The 17,466-nt window shown below is 43.5% G+C and overlaps 1 long non-coding RNA gene across 1 annotated transcript; it reads right to left on the bottom strand.

Moving 5' to 3' along the window:
• Positions 1-2,251: 2,251 nt before the first annotated feature.
• On the bottom strand, positions 2,252-3,579 carry LOC119469734. The gene is made up of 2 exons (XR_005198567.1): positions 3,493-3,579; positions 2,252-2,721 (listed from the first exon to the last, which is right to left on the bottom strand). It is a non-coding gene; the product is annotated as an uncharacterized LOC119469734 (long non-coding RNA).
• Between the last annotated feature and the right edge of the window lie 13,887 nt (positions 3,580-17,466).

The following is a 17,466-nucleotide window of genomic DNA, read 5'->3' as shown; positions in this document are numbered from 1 at the left end:
GGCAACCTCATTGTCTGAATAACCTCTCTTTTATGCAATATCTATGCACTTACTTCCCAATCAAAACAAAGACAGAACCCATCATATTTCATGACCCAGATGGCACTATTTATGGGCTACCATGGGATTGAACCGTGTTAATGAGATATGATCACTACACACACACACACCCCAACACCCTCACCGCCTATGTCCATTTATGTCCAGTATGTCTATATTTTTAATCACTGGAATTAGAAGAATTTCAGTTTTAGATGAATAGGTCACATTAATTAAATATTATAATTGCAATCACTGCATCTCCATGCCTTGGGATTCCCTGGAGCAAGGAACTATTTCCAAAGGTTATTTGCTGAGCAAATTAGGTAATCATTAAGCAGGTCTTATGAGCGTAAATGAGAGAAGGATATAATCAGGTGAATTAAAAGAACAGAACATCTCTAAAGAGAAAAAAACATTGAGGATTTCCTGGACTGTCCTCCCTTAGTAAACTGAAAAATCAGAGTTCATTAATTCACTCTCACACACACTCAGCAAGTATTGTTGCCTATGTGGCCAACTCTGGAGATACAACATGATTTGAAAGAAATATAATCCCTGCCCACTATGACTATGTTTCAGCATAGAGACAGATGCTTGACAAGTAAAAGAAAATATATAATTAATGGCTGGACATTGTGGCTCATGCCTATAATCCCAGCATTTTGGGAGGCCAAGGCGGGCGAATCACGAGGTCAAGAGATCGAGACCATCCTGGCCAACATGGTGAAACCCCGTCTCTACTGAAAATACAAAAATTATCTGGGCGTGGTGGAGGGTGCCTGTAATCCCAGCTACTCAGGAGGCTAAGACAGGAGAATCGCTTGAACCCTAAAGGTGGAGGTTGCAGTGAGCCAAGATCGTGCCACTGTACTCCATCCTGGCGACAGAGCGAGATTATCTCAAAAAAAAAAAAAAAGCAAGAAAATAAAAGAAAAAGAAAATATATATTTACTAGTTATATATGGTCCTGAACTTATGATGGTTTAACTTAGGATTTTTTAACTTTATTAATTTGGTGGAGACTATACTTGGAATTTTGAATTTTGATATTTTTCAAGACTAGCAATACGCCCTATGAATGATAGTCTGTCTTGATACCTGGCACGCTGCTGCAGCTCCCAGTCAGCCATGGGGTCGGGATGGTAAACAGTCAATACTCTACAGTTTACACTGCTGCCAGATGATTTTGCTCAGCTGTTGGCTAATGTAAGCGTTCTGAGCATGTTCAAGGAAGGCTAGGCTAAGCTATCATGTTTGGTAGGTTAGTTGTACTAAGCGTGTTTTTGGATTATGATATTTTCAACTCACCATAGGTTTATCTGGACATAAACCTGTCAGAAGTTGAGGAGCATCTGTATAGGCATTCAGGTGGATGGAACTATCCCATTGCAGGTTTTCAAATGTTGCTAGGAATTCCTATTGAGACCTAATCTTATCCTTCAAGGCCTTTCTTGACTGACTATTCTGGAGGTCCAACAAAGGTGGGTACTAAGATTGCTCGACAGCTCGCCAACACATCCATCAGAAGAGTCTGTAAGCTGGAGACACTGTAAGCGGGCTGTCTTTGACACATCCCCACCCCAGGGCTGTAGGAGTAAAAAGGACGAGGAAGAACTACATAGGCATCCTCTCCGGATCACTGCACAATTGGAAACAGGCTTCTGTTTTGATGTGTGGATGTCAGGAGGGCTTAAGGAACTAAGAATCAGAGCAGGGGGTAATATGCTCTTCATCTGAACCCAGGGAAACCATGGCATTCCTTTGCATAAATCCTCTCACATAACAGCTAACTCAGCCACAGAGACTGAGCACACAATGATAGATTTATCTCATATTTTATTATAAGAACATTTATGAAACAATGTCCAAATGCATGTATTTTTTATATGCAAGGACTTTTTTTCATAGTCACCTAAAAGACAATTATTTAAAGAAATATTTTGAACGTATTATAATATTTCCCTGATACACCATTACATTAATTTATTTATTTCAATAGTGTGTTCACATTTTAGTTTATTTATTTTCTCTTTATTTATTAAAACAAACATGTATGTATTTTTAAAAGTTAATCTCTTTATGTTGGGGGGTTGATTTTTCTTCTATTCATCCAAAGTAAGGAAACTCAGCAATGTATTTAGGGAAAAGAAGTGGAAATTGGTAAGTAGATGGAAACATAAATAAAATAACTTAAAAATAGAAGCAAGGAAACTTGAAAATATTTATTGTGGCAAAGCAGCTTGTTCAGAGCAATCACATCCAAACCTCAGGAAACCAAGTTTTGAGCCCAGCCCCAAGTCACTGTGCCCATGACTGCTTCTGAGACACAGCTCATGTGTAGCAATGTTCCGAGGCAAGAGTTCTTGAAGGGATGAAAACGCGCTGATGAACGAGACTCATGAGAGCAGTGCAGGTGCTTGGTGTTTCGGTAACTCAGGTGATGCTTAAAATCCTGGTAGCAGCAGCCCCAAAGCAACAGCTGGAGCCCTGATGCCGTCGTCAGCTGAGACCACAGCAGCCCCGGAGCTAGGGCCACAGGAGGAAGAGACTTGAACAGGGCACCTTAGGAGGTCCCTTAGGGGGACACTTTGGGGGGCACTTGGTAGTAGGCCCTTTAAGAGGAGGCTGGCACAGCTGCTGGGTTTGCTTGCAGGACATCTTGGTGGGAGTTCAGTCAACCTAAAAGCCAATACAGGTGTTTTATACACTTGTTAAATCTTAGATCATTGTTTCCTCCTTTGGAATCTACCCTGGGGCTGCTGATACCTTGAACAAATCATAACCACACACACACACACACACACACACACACACACACACACACACACTCAAGCCAAAGCCTCCATCTTGTTAATTTCTCTGTCTCTAAGATATGGCACTGTTCTTGTTACATAAATGATATCCAGTAAATGTAGATTTCCCACTGAAATGGGAAAAAACAGGGATTATCCTCCCCTCTTTTGTGTACTTCTATATTCCAATGTCTAGAATAGCACCAGGTAATTAATAAGTGCTTAATAAAAATCTGGTGATATAGGAATAACATGTGAATAAATAAATGAATGAGAAAAGAAAGGTAGCCAATAAGGGAGAGAGGAAGAGAGTAACGAAGGGAAGGAGGGAGGGAATTATATCTGAGGTAGAGGAAAGGATATCAGTTGGAATTTCATGGTAATATTGGGTATTGCCATTTTCTCTGTGTGCCCCTTGCATCTTCTCTAAGCATCTACAAATGGGTGTGTGAGATGTGAATAGCCTGGAATAATCCCTCCCCAACCAGCTGACTCAGTTGCCAGAAGCCAGACATTGGCAAGAATTCAGATTGGCTGATCACTCTAATTCCCATGGACTCTAATTCCCAGGCTGAATCTTCCTAGGCCAACATCTCTACTTCTATTCCCCTCTTCTCCCCCCTTACCTTTCCCCCTGTGATTTCCAACAGCTACTTACCCTTTTAGTTGTGCTCTAAGTTCCAAAAGACCTGCTCACCCTGGTCAGACCCAGGTGTGGAGCAGACAGTCCCTAGGGTGTCAAGGCAGATGAGAGCAGGGTCCTGACACATTTTATAGGCAGGCAGTGGCCTGACTGGGCCCTAGTGAGCCACAGCTCTGGGCGGAGCAGCCAGTGGCTCCTCCCATACTGGGGCACCTGCAGGATCATTCCTGACATTTTCCTCCCTGCCTCTTCAATCCTTCCCAGGGAGATACTGAGTTACTCTTCTGAAGCTGGAGAATGAAATCTCACCAAAGTATACTCTTTCCTAGGCTGGGACCCCATGAGGCAGCATGAGGATTCGACCCTTGAGACAAGAATCTGGTTTCTCAAGACTATGGTCCTGTTCCTTCTTGGAAATAAGAAATAAGCTTCCTCTACTCCTAATTCAGTCTGTGATCCAGCTTCTGGCTCTCTCTCTTTCTCATTTCAAAACATATATACACTTTTTAAAGAGAACTCTATTTTTTTCAAAATAAGGAATCTATTGCATTTACTGAATGTTGGTGTTCTGTGTTTATCAAAGCTCTTCTGTAAGAACTGGATATTTACACTCTTGTCCTTCACAAAATCATCCCAATTTTAATAAACTATGTTTTGCTTTTACATTGTACTTAAACATTTGACATTTCAATGCCTCTCTGCTAGCAAGAAAGAGTATAAATATCTAAGATTTCTTAAAATATCAGGTACAATTGCTTTTGTAATATATAGACCTTTTTTACTTTATGTCACATTTTCCTGCTAGTAAAATTGTTAGTAGTTCAGAAAGTGAAATAAGTATATTATTATTTCAGAATATTCTTTTTGTCCATCAGTTCCGCATTAACCTGTTAGAGATTTGTATCAGTCTGTGTCCATTCAGGAAAACAGAAACACCTTATTTTGACAGAAACAGTAAGGATTGGATTAAACGGGTACTAGAGGATTGAAAAGGCAAATGGAGAATTCTAGCATCACACGGAGCAGCTATTGCCACACAAGGCTAGGGAATAAGGGAAAGGGGTGGGACTTCTTGGAACCTAGGAATTTAGAGGAGACATCTGTAAAACGGGAACCCAGACTTCTAGGTGGGACACTGGCTAGTGGGGCCGGTGCTTCTGGGGGAAGGAGAAGAGGATAGGTCTGGAATTGTGGAAAAAACTGGGAACAAGAACCAACTGCTGCTATAGATTTAAAAAAAAAAAAAAATCTTCAGGGTGACGCTTACAGTCCGCTGTCTCTCCTGACTTTTGCGTTCCTCTTACGCCTCCTAGTGACAAAAGCTAATAGCGGCCTGCCATCGAAGAACCACCGTTGCAAAGCCCAGGCCAGCATCACAAAGTAGAGCCTAGAAAGATAGGTTTGGAGCTGACATAGACAAGAGTTTACCAGTCCACAGAGAACTGCTGGGATAGATGGAGAAAATGGAGAAGCGCGTTTTAAGCAGGGATGCGTGCATGATTCTACACTTAAAATGTGCAACATAAAGTTAGAAAATGTAGGGTAAGTAGATCTATGTGACTCCAGTTGAGGGTTTGTAAAGCTGAAAAATGGAAGGGGGAAGACTACGTTAAAAAGCCAAGTTATAGCCAGCAGGTGAAGTTGAAAATTAGGAGAAGTTTTATTTCATTGACCTCCTTCTATCAGTAGTAAGGAGACAGTGCAAGGTTTTATGCAAACTTCAAAGTATTTAGGGTCCCGCAGCAGACAGGAAATTAAAAAAAAAAAAAAAAGCTTTGGCTTTGCCTGCATTTTCATTTGTGACTTTATCAGTCACTTCACCTCTATGAGCATGAGTTTCTGGGTCTAAGGTCCATCTGACTTTAAAAATGTAATGGTAATATAATGAAAGTATTTTTAGATTTTTTAAAAAGTGCCTATCTGCAGCTCCAACAAGGGGAAGAACCGTAATTATCCTAATATATTTTCTTTTTAAAGAGGCATTGTTATGTTATCTAGACTGGTATGATAAGGCATACATTACCATGTCTGGCTCTAATAGATTTTAAAATGTGCTTTGATAACAAAAACTTTAATAAAATTCTAGTGTCAATCAAAATGAAGAAAAAGAAAAAAAAAAACACTAAACTTGTGAGTTCCAGTTCAAGAAGGCTGACTGAACACATGCTGCATAATTTTTCTATGTACTGTTTAGTGGAATAAGAATATTCTCCTAGAATACAGGTTTTCAGAGGTCTGCATTGTGAATGGTAGTAAAGTTTATTACATATTTTTATGTCTATTGAGATGATCTTTTTGCTTTTCCTTTAATTTGTAAATACATTAAATTGCATTGGTAGATTTTCTAATAACAAAACATACCTTGCCTTGCAAATGTTCCTCATTGGATAGGATGAAATAGTCATTGGAAGACCAGTTCTCCTAACTAACATAACTAGAAAACTTAGATTAAACCAGAAATTGTGTTTTAGAAAGCAGCAGGGAAGTGCTGAGGCAGTTTGAACTGGAGAAGCTTAGACTCCAGGAAGAGAAACTGACTTCTGCAACCACTTTTAATCCTTAGAGCATTTGTCAATTCTGGGCAGGTAAAACACTGAGAATCCAGATTTTAATCATGGAAAGGACATAGCTTGGAGACAAAGAAATCAGCTGAACCTTTAGCAGAGACATGGGGCTCCTCAAGTGCACACCTAGTTTTTCCCTAAGGTATTTGACAAGTTCGGGGATATGTGGGACAATAAGCTAAAACCTAAGTGGGAAGTCTTTAGAAAGTTTCGAAGGTTTTGATGGTTTATGATTAGAGCTCAGGAATATACCTGTTAACTATGGCCTCAATTATAGTGCAAAACAACAACGTAATAAACAAAATGCGTAGAACAATGACTTATTTAGCTTGTGAGACTGCAGGTCTTCAGGATGATGGAGGTGACTTGACCTAGGCTGGCTCAGCTGGGTGGCTCAGCTCTGCTCCGTACGTCTTCATTCCTCCTTTTGGGGAGAGTGGGATATCTTGGACATGTTTTCCTTGTGGGCATGGCATACCATCACTGCTGCCTTATTCTATTGAGCAAAGAAAGTTCAAGCTCAGGGTCAAGGGTTTAGGAAATATATTTTGCTCCTCAGTGAGGGAACTGCAAGGTCACAAGGCATAAGGGCATGAATACTGGCAACAATGCAATCTGTCTCTCCCATGGAAAACCAAGGGAGGGGAGGTGTTACCGAATACTTCAGACAAACTCTAGATTTATCAAAGCCTTGAAAGGAGAAAAAAAGCATATATCTTTATTTAGAAAAAAATAAAAGCAAATACATATTATATGTTATCTGAGTGGAAAAATAAACATTTAAAATTAATGAAAGCATAAACGTGTATATCCAGAAAACAATGAAATATAAATGAGATTGTACACAATATGAAAAATTTTACCATAAATAAAGCAAAAATATATGAGCGAAAACCAATTGTGAACAAATGAACTTTGGTATGTATGTATACTTAGTCTAAATGAAGAATGGAAATGAGCAATATACGTCCTCTGTTAGATTCTTAAAATATAAAGAGCATAGCGCATACTTCAGGGGAAATTTTGTCAGTCAACAAGCATGTACTGCCGGGATTGTCTCTTGTCCTTTTTTGCTGCTCTTATGCACACTACCCACCCCAACCCCTACCTTCTGGTATTTTCTCACCTTTCTCACCTTCAGCCAGCACCTGCAACTCTTCATCAGTAGCTCGGCTGCCCTTAAGTTCTGGAACCAGAAGTTATGCTGAGAGCTGGAAGTACCATGCAGAGAGCTGGAAGTACCGGGGATGTCCAGGTGTGCGGGTCCAAATTCCCTTCATTTTCTCCCATCTGAGAATGTCTTTATATCACCTTCATTGCTGAAAGACAGAACATTCTTTGCTGCATATAGATAGCTGGTTGACAATTGTCATTTTTTTTTGTTTTCCTTCAGTACTTTAAAAATGAGCTATTTTCTTCTGGCCTCTGTGGTTTCTGATAAGAAATCTGCAATGATTTGAATCTCTGCTCCATTTTTAGGGATGCATCATTTTTCCTGGATGTTTTCAGTATCATTCCTTCGTCTGTAGTTTTTAGCTGATGTTACCAGGGTTTTTTGAACTTAGCTTGGGATCACTCTTGGTGGTCTCATGAGTTCTGGGTTCACTCTGATTCTTGAATCTGTATGTTTATATCTTATTAAACTTGAAAAGTTTCAACTGTTATTTCTTCACACGTTTTTTTTAGTTCCACATTCATTATTCTGTCTTTCTGGGATTTCAATGGCATAAATGGTAGATTTTGCTATTGTCTCACAGATCTGTCACGCTTTGCCAATTTTCTGTTTGTTTTTCTGTCTGTTGTTTAGATTAGATTATTTGTTTAGATCCATTTTCAAGTCTACTGACTCCTCCTTTGTCATCTCCATTCTGCTATTAAATTTATCCAATAGCTTTAAAAAATTTTAATTACTGCATTTTTCAATTTTAACATTTTTATTTGGTTCTTCTTAATATCTCTTATGTTGCTGAGATTTTTTATTTTTTATTTTTATTTATTTTTTTTGAGACAGAGTCTTGCTCTGTCACCAGGCACCAGGCTGGAGTGCAGTGGCACGATCTCGGCTCACTGCAACCTCCACCTCCCGGGTTCAAGCAATTCTCCTGCCTCAGCCTCCCGAGTAGCTGGGACTACAGGCGCGTGCCACCATGCCCAGCTAATTTTTGTATTTTTTAAGTAGAGGCAGGGTTTCACCATGTTGGCCAGGATGGTCTCAATCTCTTGACCTCGTGAATCGCCCTCCTCAGCCTCCCAAGGGAGAATTTTTATTTTAACATTGTTTTGATAGTGTTTATAATTGCTTGTTTGAGCATTTGTATAATAGCTGCTATAAAGTCTTTGCCAGACAATTTTAATATTTGTGTTATCTGAGCATTGGTTTCTGTTGATTGTCCTTTTCTATGTGAGTAACATTTTCAAGGTTCTTTTTTTGCCAAGTAATTGTGATTTATATGCGGGACACTTTTAACATTTTAAACAAGACTGTGTATCTTGTTTAAATTTGATGAAAAATGATGTTTTTGTTTTGATGGGCAACCTTCCATGTAAAACTATTCCAGTTATCAATTAAGTTTTTGGTTTTTGTAGTGCTGTTCCTGTCCAGAGTGAGTGCCAGCCAGCATTACCCTGAGTTCTGGGAAGTAGCACCTCTATTAATGAGTTATCATATGTTTTTGTTTGCTAATTAGGATCAGATCTTTGCACACATGTCCTTGCAGTGAACTCTGGAATTTATAAACAATTTATGGGGTCTCTTTCCTAAGCTTCTGTCTCTCCCTCTGCAATCTCCCCAGTACTGTCAGTCACAGTGAGGCTCATCTTCATGGTCTTCTTGCCAGAAATTGAGCTTCAAGTTACATTTCTCTGCCACGCATTTGTATGAATAGGCCCACGTCCAGGACCAAGAAGTGTGAAGACAGTGAGAGAAAGAAAGCAATAGGAGTAGGCCCCGCCCTTTTGGGATTGCAGCTCTGCAAAATGAAGGAGGTCACCCTTTTCACAATCTACGTTCCTGTGGGCTTCCTACCAGCTGCTGCCACTGCCATCCACCGTGGAGTTTCCAGAGATATGAGGTATGAAAGAACAAGGAGATTGAAATGGGGGACTTCCACGCTCACTGTGAAGATTGGGCTTACCCTTTTGCTCCTTAAGCCAGAACTAGCTGACTTCTTCAAAAGCTCTCTAAGTGCCCCACAGCGCTCATTTCCAGGTTTCCAGCTGCATTAAGTTCAGGCCAGGAGAAACCAAAGGAGGAAAAGGGAAGCGAAGCACCTTTCCAGTTCTACTGTTTCAATTCCCATGCCCTTCTCCTATCCTTCTGCTGCTGTTTCTAGACCCCAGCTAGCTAGCTCCTGTCAGTCTTCCCAGGTTTTATAGTTGCATTGAGTGGAAGAAAGAGAATTTTACTCCATCATACATGGAACAAAAGTCTCTGGATTATAATTTAAGTATTCATTCTGATTCATTGTCTTCCTTTCCTTCTTCAGGTATACAAATTACATGTATGTTAGATCTCCATTGTCTGTCTTCTATATTCATTACTTTCTGTCTTATCCTTTAGGGTTTGTTGTCGTTGTTATTCTTCTATATTTTCTAACTTGCGTGTCCCTTACTGTACATTTAGTTATATTTATTATTCTTTGGATGTCTTATAAGGAGTTTTGTCTTGTTATTCAATTTCTTTTCATATTCAGCATATTTATCATACTTTGTTTTTAAGTATTGGTCAGGGCCCCAAAGTGCTGATGAATTAAGAATTTACATCATAGAATATCAAATAAACTTAATCTTGTGTATTCATTTTAAAAAATGGTGAATTATTTCTAACACCTCTGATGTTAATGGAATGTTTTTGAATGCTTGTGACTTTATGTATCATATCGTTTAGGCCTACGAATTCACATTTCACTAGGGAGTATTAGAGATTCTCACTGGAAATGATTACAAAGGAAAGGCTCCAGTGTCCATGTCAAGCACCCAGTGAGGTCAAGGCCCCACTTTATAGTACAAACACCAGGAAACCAGCTCATGGGGTGAGGACTTTACCTCAGTACTTCTCCTTCCCCTACCTCAGCAAAAAATTATTACCTACTTTTTAGACTGTAATCTACCACCTTCTAGGGGGTTGGAGAAGGAGGTATAAGGATGTGAAAACTCATATTAAGTTAATCTCCATCCATTTTTCTGAGTTCTTCATGGGAGCAGAGTTTCTCTATGTTTCCCTGGCTCTACTCAGGAGGGGACTTAAGCCTCCTTTGTAGCTCCCTGACCACCAAACCCGGGGGTCTGAAGTAAGTTAAAATGAACATTCGGCAAGAACTCTCATCCTTAAGAATCAGAAATATTTTTTAAATAGAGGAGTCCCAATTCCAGAACAGGCAAAAAAACAAACAGCAGCAGCAACAAAAACACCCCAAAAAACCCACCCTGGCAAGATTAATTTAGGTAATATCATCAAATAACATTATAAATTAAAAAGTTATGCATCTTCATAACAATAATAAAGCAGTGAATAAAATATAAAAATAAAAGGCTGTTTATAACCATATACTGCCAATGTTGAAAGCTTAGACAAAATGGGGAACATACATTAAAAAGTATAATCTAGTAAAATAAGCTCAAGAAGATACAAAAAGTGTGAATTCTCTTATAACTAGTTGAGAAACTAAAGCACTGTGAAGAGCCATGGAAAACAATGGCCAAATGGTTTTATAGGCACATAGTACAAAACTATAAAGGAGTAGATCATTTCAAATTTATTTAAGGTTATTGCGCATAAAAATTCAATCATTTTGAAAAACAGATTAGCACTCTATTATAAATTTAGATTCTTAGCTGCTAAATACACCAAGATTCAGCAACTCTGCTCCTAGAACACATGTACCATAATGCCTCAACATCTGAAAACTGCAGAACTGCCAACGTATAGAAATTATGGTGTAGTCACACAATATAATTTAGTTGTCATAATGAACTACAGCGAAATGCAACGATGTGAAGACATCCCAGAAATATAATGTTTGGTATAAAAAGAATATGTACAGCATGATATCTTTTATAAACTTAAAAACAACATACCTTAGTAAAACATGGGACTATGTTAAAACAATTTTAACTGGAAAGGCAAAGTAATGATTATTTTATTTACTAAATAAATTTGGATGAATAGATACATGAAAATATAAAGAAGTCCATGTGGATCAAAGATGAGTACCATGAACCAAAGATTATGATTAATTCAGTTGCATGCACTCCGTGTCTATTAAAACACTGTAAAAAGAAAATAGGATTACATACTGATAATGTTTAAGCAACTGTTAAATACAAAGGATAGAAGACTCTTTTCCCTGACTATAAAATCTGTAATGCAAAGAAATGTGAGGTCCTTTAGGTTCCTGTTCTTTCCCTTTTTACCAGTGGCCTTTAGAAGCACAGAGCAGGAGAGACAGGAGAGGAGAGCTTGTGCACAGACACATGGGCATGAGTTGGGTGCGAAGTGCTCAGGACACAGAGAACAGGTAATATCAGAATGTTGGCTGGGCGTGGTGGCTCTCACCTGTAATCTTAGCACTTTGGGAGGCAAAGGCAGGTAAATCACCTGGGGTCAGGAGTTTGAGACCAGCCTGGCCAACATGGCGAAACCCCATTTCTACTAAAAATACAAAAATTAGCTGGGCATGGTAGTTAGGTGCCTATAATCCCAGCTACTTAGGAGGCTGAGGCAGGGAGAATTGCTTGAACCCAGGAGGTGGAGGCTGCAGTGAGCTGAGATTGAGCCACGGCACCCAGCCTGGGCGACAGAGCAAGACTCTGTATCACAAAAAAAAAAAAAAAAAAAAAAAAAGAAAGAAAGAAAAAATGTCTCTTCTCCAGAGGGCCTGGGACAGGTTCTTTCCCATGTTGCTCAGCTCCATTTACCCTTGGGTCCCTGCGTCAGGGGGAGGAAGGAGATTGGAGGCAGGAGATGGGAGCTAGTGCCTCCTATGAAAGCCCAGGGTGGGTTTGGCTTTTGGAGAATCTGCCAAGTAAATGCAGAGACTGGAAAGCTGAGTGAAAATTCTGCAGTTTGGGAGTGGGGCAGGGCAGGTCACTGGTAACTAAGCCTAAACGATGAAGGAATAATAAAGACCTAGATACAATGTGGGCAGAAAATAGGAGATTTATTGTCATTTTAGGAAAAAAATCAGAGGAAGAAGTCAAATATCTCATAAATAATTAGGATAATGAATCAGACAGAAATAAATATAAACTTTTTTTTATTATACTTTAGATTCTGGGGTATATGTGCAGATCATGCAGGACTGTTGCATAGGTACATTCATGACAAAGTGGTTTGCTGCCACCATCCCCCCATCACCTATGCCTGACATTTCTCCCCATGTTATCCCTCCCCCCACTCCCTCCCACTATCCCTCCCATAGCTCCCTGCCAATGGACCCCAGTGTGTGATGCTCCCTTCTTTGTGTCCAAGTGTCAACTTTTAAATATTCCAAATTTTCTTGGTCCCTGACAGCCACCAAGTTATAGGAAGGAGAGGAGCTATGAGGATCTGAGAGGCTGGGACAGGCTATTAGGTTTTTCTTCGTTGCTCCTCAGGGGTCCTCAAGGCCCATGTCAGCAGCAGCCCCAGAGTTGTGGCAATAGCCAGAGGCTCTGGAGAGCTCACACTCACGGCAGTCAAAATTCTGGGTTCTGTAGCGGTGGAACCTGCACCACCTGTAGTGACTTAGGCTGTAGCTGCCACCTGCAGAGCTGCAGCAACCCCCAGAGCTGGAGCCACAGCAGGAAGAGACTGGAGGCAGACATGGGGCTGAGCACTGGGACAGACATTCAGGGCAACACTTAGAGGTAGGGCATTTTGGGAGACATTTGGGAATGGGTTGGCACTGCTGCTGGTTCTGCTCTCGGGACATCTCAACTGGAGTTAATGCAGCCTTAAAGTAAAATTAGAACCAAATAAAATGCACCAAGCATAGAATAAGAATATTTCTATTAAAGCCATTGTCATTGTGTTAGTAACATGTAAAGCATACTTTCATTCCAGAGAAAAGCCCACCTACCCAATTAACTGCAACTGTATTGCAGTTAACATTTTTGTTCATAAAATATATGCCAAGTACAAATATCTCTTTGTCACCATTTTATCCAGATTCTTCTATCTATAAAATGAATTCACAACCAGAGAATTCATGTCCATCCTTTTTAGAAGCATACAAGTGTCTCTGTGGACTCTGGATGTCTAGGGATAATCAACAGTTTAGTGGAGGTTTTCCCTTGCCTCTGGCCACAAGGACCATGACTCCTAAGGTGATTCTTGCTCTGCCTAGAGGTTGCATGTATTATTCAACCCTGACCTTCTCATCTTCACTCTGTTCTTGTTTCTTCATCTCACTGTCACACGATCTTTCAGGTGTATCTTTTCTAGATGGAAACCTTTGTGGCCAGTGGCACCTTTGCCCGAGTTTTGCTCAGGCCCACTAGGCCTATTCTGCCAACTTTGCCTGGCAGGCTGCACTCAGCTCATACTACCAGCCCAGATCCCATGCCTGCCAAGGGTGAGCCAGGTATGGAGCGGTGAGGAGTGCATGAGCTAGTGAGTGTAGGGGTCCAGCCACTGTGCACAGCCAGGCATGCTGGCTGTGGCAAGGTGGGCAGCTCCAGGTGCTGGCACAGGTGCTAGCTCCCTGCTGCAGCTGGACCAGGTGTACTGCAAGCAGCTTCCACTGGTGGCACCACAGAATGTGATGGTACCTAGAATCTTGGAGATTCCAGGAACTGCAGAGCCCCAAAGAGAGTGTCACAGCCCTGGCTCAGGGAGCTCCTAAATCTGGGCTCCCCAAAAGGCTGCAGCTCTTCTGTCCTTCTTTGTTCTCTTTCCCTCATTGCCCACAACATGATGAGCTGGGGGCATTGATGGGGAGATCTTGGTGTTTCAGGCCTGTTTGTGTTACAGCTCTTTCAGTCCCAGCATTTGGTGGTTCCTGAGTTCTTGTCCCATGTCAAGGAAGAGTAAAGTATATGGACAACTGGTGGGTGAGCAAGGCAAAGAGGTACTTTGTTGAGTGTCAATATAGCTCTCAAGAGACTCAAAGTGGGTAGCTCCTTTCTGCAGACAGGTCATCCGGATGAGTGTACAGCTCTCAACAGAGAGGAAAACCACACTGAGTAGCTCCTCTCCACAGGCAGGTCATCCTGTCCTCTGCCCAAGTCTGGCTGACTCTGGAGTTTTTATGGGCTTCAGGGGGGAGAAAGTGCATGCTGACTGCACTTTCATTGTCCATGGGACGCCATGGGAGGGCTTAAGAAAAGCACCGTAAGTTCTCACTCCAGTCTGCAGAACTGGCAGCCTGGTCCCCAGTCTTCAGGCCATCCATGGCTTGAAGGTGGGGCTTCACCAGGGACCACCCCTTCTGCCCAGAAGCCTGTCTGCCTTGTGCTGCCATTCACAGCACCCAGGCTGTCCTGCCGAGGGGCACCTTCAGGCCCACTCTGAGCCACCCTCAGCCCTTCATCAGCCTCCCTCCAGTGCTCATCAGCACCCAAATTCTGGAGGGTACCAAGACAACAGGGGACAGGCATGTCAGCACTACCCTAAGCATGCACACCAGCTGAGTCATCACAGTGCCTGGGCTCAGCTACAACTTTGCTCCAAAAGCGGAGAAAGTGCCAAGAGCAGGGAGAGGCCAGGCAGTGGGAGCAGGCACTTCCAAGCCTGTGGGGCAGGGGGGCTTCCCAGGTCCCAGAGAACAGAGAGATGCCTGGGTCTGCAGCCAAGGTTGGGCAGCTGCAGCTGTGTCTGGGAGGGTGGGGCTCCTGCCCCTTTAACTCAGAAGGGGGTGTGGCTCTTGACTGTTCCTGGCTCCTACCAGCTCTGTGGAGCACACAGCTCTGGCCATGCCTCCCCAACTGCAGCTAGGGTATTTGCAGAGGCTGCTTCAGGCAGGCTGCTACTCCCATCACCAACACATTTTGACAAAGATGCCAAAAGCAATCACAACAAAAGAAAAAATTGACAAATGGGATCTAATTAAATTTAAGAGTTTCTGAACATAAAAGAAACTACCAACAGAGTAAACAGCCAGCCTACAAAATGGGAAACATTTTCGCTCCTCCTTCCACGTTAGTCCTCCCCCTCCACCAGTGCCCTATGCCACATGCCAGATGCCCTGATATTCCCTGAAGGCATTACCTCTCAAGCCATGGCCCCAGCTCCATTCTTCCACCCCTTACTCAACCACACCTCATTCCCAAGGTCCCGTGAGCCAACACCCGAGGACAGGGGCTGAGTCCATCACCCATGTAAAGTAATCCACAAATCAATGGGGATTGACACCCAGAGGCAGTGACCCTGGCCTGCTGTGTTTGTGCACACTTGTGCTGTGTCGCTTAGCGCATAGGGTCTGATTTAATTATTCAGTTGTCCATCTGGCCTTCTGAGAAGCTGTGAGCTAGTCAAGGGCAGAAATGTGTTCTGTTTGTCCCCATATTACCAGGGCCCACAAAGGACCGTACCCTGGCTTCAGAGCATGTGAACTGAATGAAGAAAAAAAGTGGAACAGCAGCCAGAGGGGCCTGAACGGTGGATAATTGGACCGTCATCCAGATTTCCTGCTTCCCTTTTGCCATTTCGCAAAGTATGCGCCTAGAATATGCTGGAAGCCTGGTCCTTGGGAGTGTGTGGTGTTTCCCTCCCTTTGGCAGCGAAGGGGGACGCACACTTGGGCTGTACATCATCAGGCCCAGGATACAAGGGCTGGGGCTCCTCAGTCCACAGTCGCCTCAGGAAGAACCTTCTCCTGCCTCCACTACCCCAGGTGAGGGTCCAGCTGGCGAGAGGACCTGGGCTGAAAGGGCCGCGCAAACACACCTGTGCTTCCGCATCTGTCCTAGGCTGACAGGGTAGAGGCGGCGGAGAGGCTGCGGTTGGTGGGCGGCAGGCTGGGACTAGGATGGGAGAGGAGCGGGATTGTGAGGGAGACGAGTCCGCGAGCCACTTCAGGGGCTCCGTGATGCTGCGACCTCAGGACCCGCCCTCCCTCGGTGCCTCTCGGGGATGCTTGCCCTCCTCACGGGTGTCCAGAGAGAGGCCACCCTGGGGAGTCATGGGTGTTGTGTGCGAGGAACGCCTGCAGGGGGCGCTGTTCGCATCGGGTCCGGGGGCGTGCGCAGGAGCCCTGGAGGCCCACCCAGGAGTGTCAGCTGTCTCCCAGGCAGGGTAGAGGGCTAGAAGAAGGGACAGTATTAGGCTGGTTTAACTCCAGATCACTTTCCATTTCCCTGCCCAGGCTGAGTTTAGGGGAAGGGATCCATAATTTAGCCAAAGTATGAGAAGGCCCTGGCCTGACACCTTCATTGACAAGTATTTTGCTTTGCTTTTGTTTTGCCCAGGCTCCCTGACCTCCTGCCCAGATGTACTGCCAGCAGAACCAGCAGCAGTGCTGGCCCCTTCCCAAGTGCCCGTCACCCAAATGCCCTGCAAAGATCCCAGTGCAGTGTCTGCCTCCAGATTCCTCTGGCCGTGCCTCAAGCTCTGGGGGCTGTGGCCCCAGCTCCGAGGGTGGCTGCTGCCTGAGTCACCACAGATACCGCGGGTCCCACCGATGCCAGCGCCAGAGCTCCAACTCCTGTGACGGGGGCAGTGGTCAGCAAGGCAGGGGCTCCAGCTGTGCCCACAGCTCTGGGTCTGCTGCTGACCTGAGCCATGAGATTAAGGAAAAATATTGGAGAAAAGGAAGTGCCAAAAAGACTGGAACCAGCCCTCGCCTGGGGCATCTTTACTCCTGTGCCCTCTTTCCTGCTGAGATGTTCAGTGAAGAGTGTCAAGTACTCCCCCAGTGGGTTTATACTGCTGGTCTCAGTGCTTCCCTCCTTCTTTAATGTCCCTGCGCTGTGAAAAATAAGCTGTGCTTCCTCATCGCACCCTCTGTCCAACGTGTTCATGTCTTTGCCCTATGGGGGGCTGCCCCACACTGGGTACACAGTCCTATCTTAGGAACAGACACAAACGGGCCATACACCTCTCAACTCACAAAGTCCTTTCAGAGGGGTTGTATATTAGGATGGGAATGAGGTGGGCAGTCTTTCACAAGGTCAAGGACAGAAGCATGAGTTGGGAGTAAACATAGCACTCAGGAAAGCAAAGGGAATTAGCTTACTGGGCCCATTCAGATCCTTCAGAAAACACTTTTGAAGCTCAGCCCTCGGTGTGGCAGAGAAGAAGAGGAGAAGCTCCAGATGGGAGCAGGTCCTTGGTCCTCTGGCTCCTCCAACTCTGATACTCTGTAGTCTTCATGACCCAGGACCACAGTGGCCCCCAGAGCTGCGGCAGCAACTGGAGCCTCCAGAATGCTCTGGTGGGCATGTCAGTGGGTTCTGTGGGTTCATGGTAACGTGGGCATGTCAGTGGGTTCTGTGGGCTCATGGTAAC

This window comes from Cebus imitator, unplaced genomic scaffold, assembly GCF_001604975.1.
Source record: "Cebus imitator isolate Cc_AM_T3 unplaced genomic scaffold, Cebus_imitator-1.0 Scaffold801, whole genome shotgun sequence".
Classification (NCBI taxonomy): domain Eukaryota; kingdom Metazoa; phylum Chordata; class Mammalia; order Primates; family Cebidae; genus Cebus; species Cebus imitator.
Note: the sequence above shows the minus strand (reverse complement) of the source record. Positions and strands in the feature narration are given on the sequence as shown.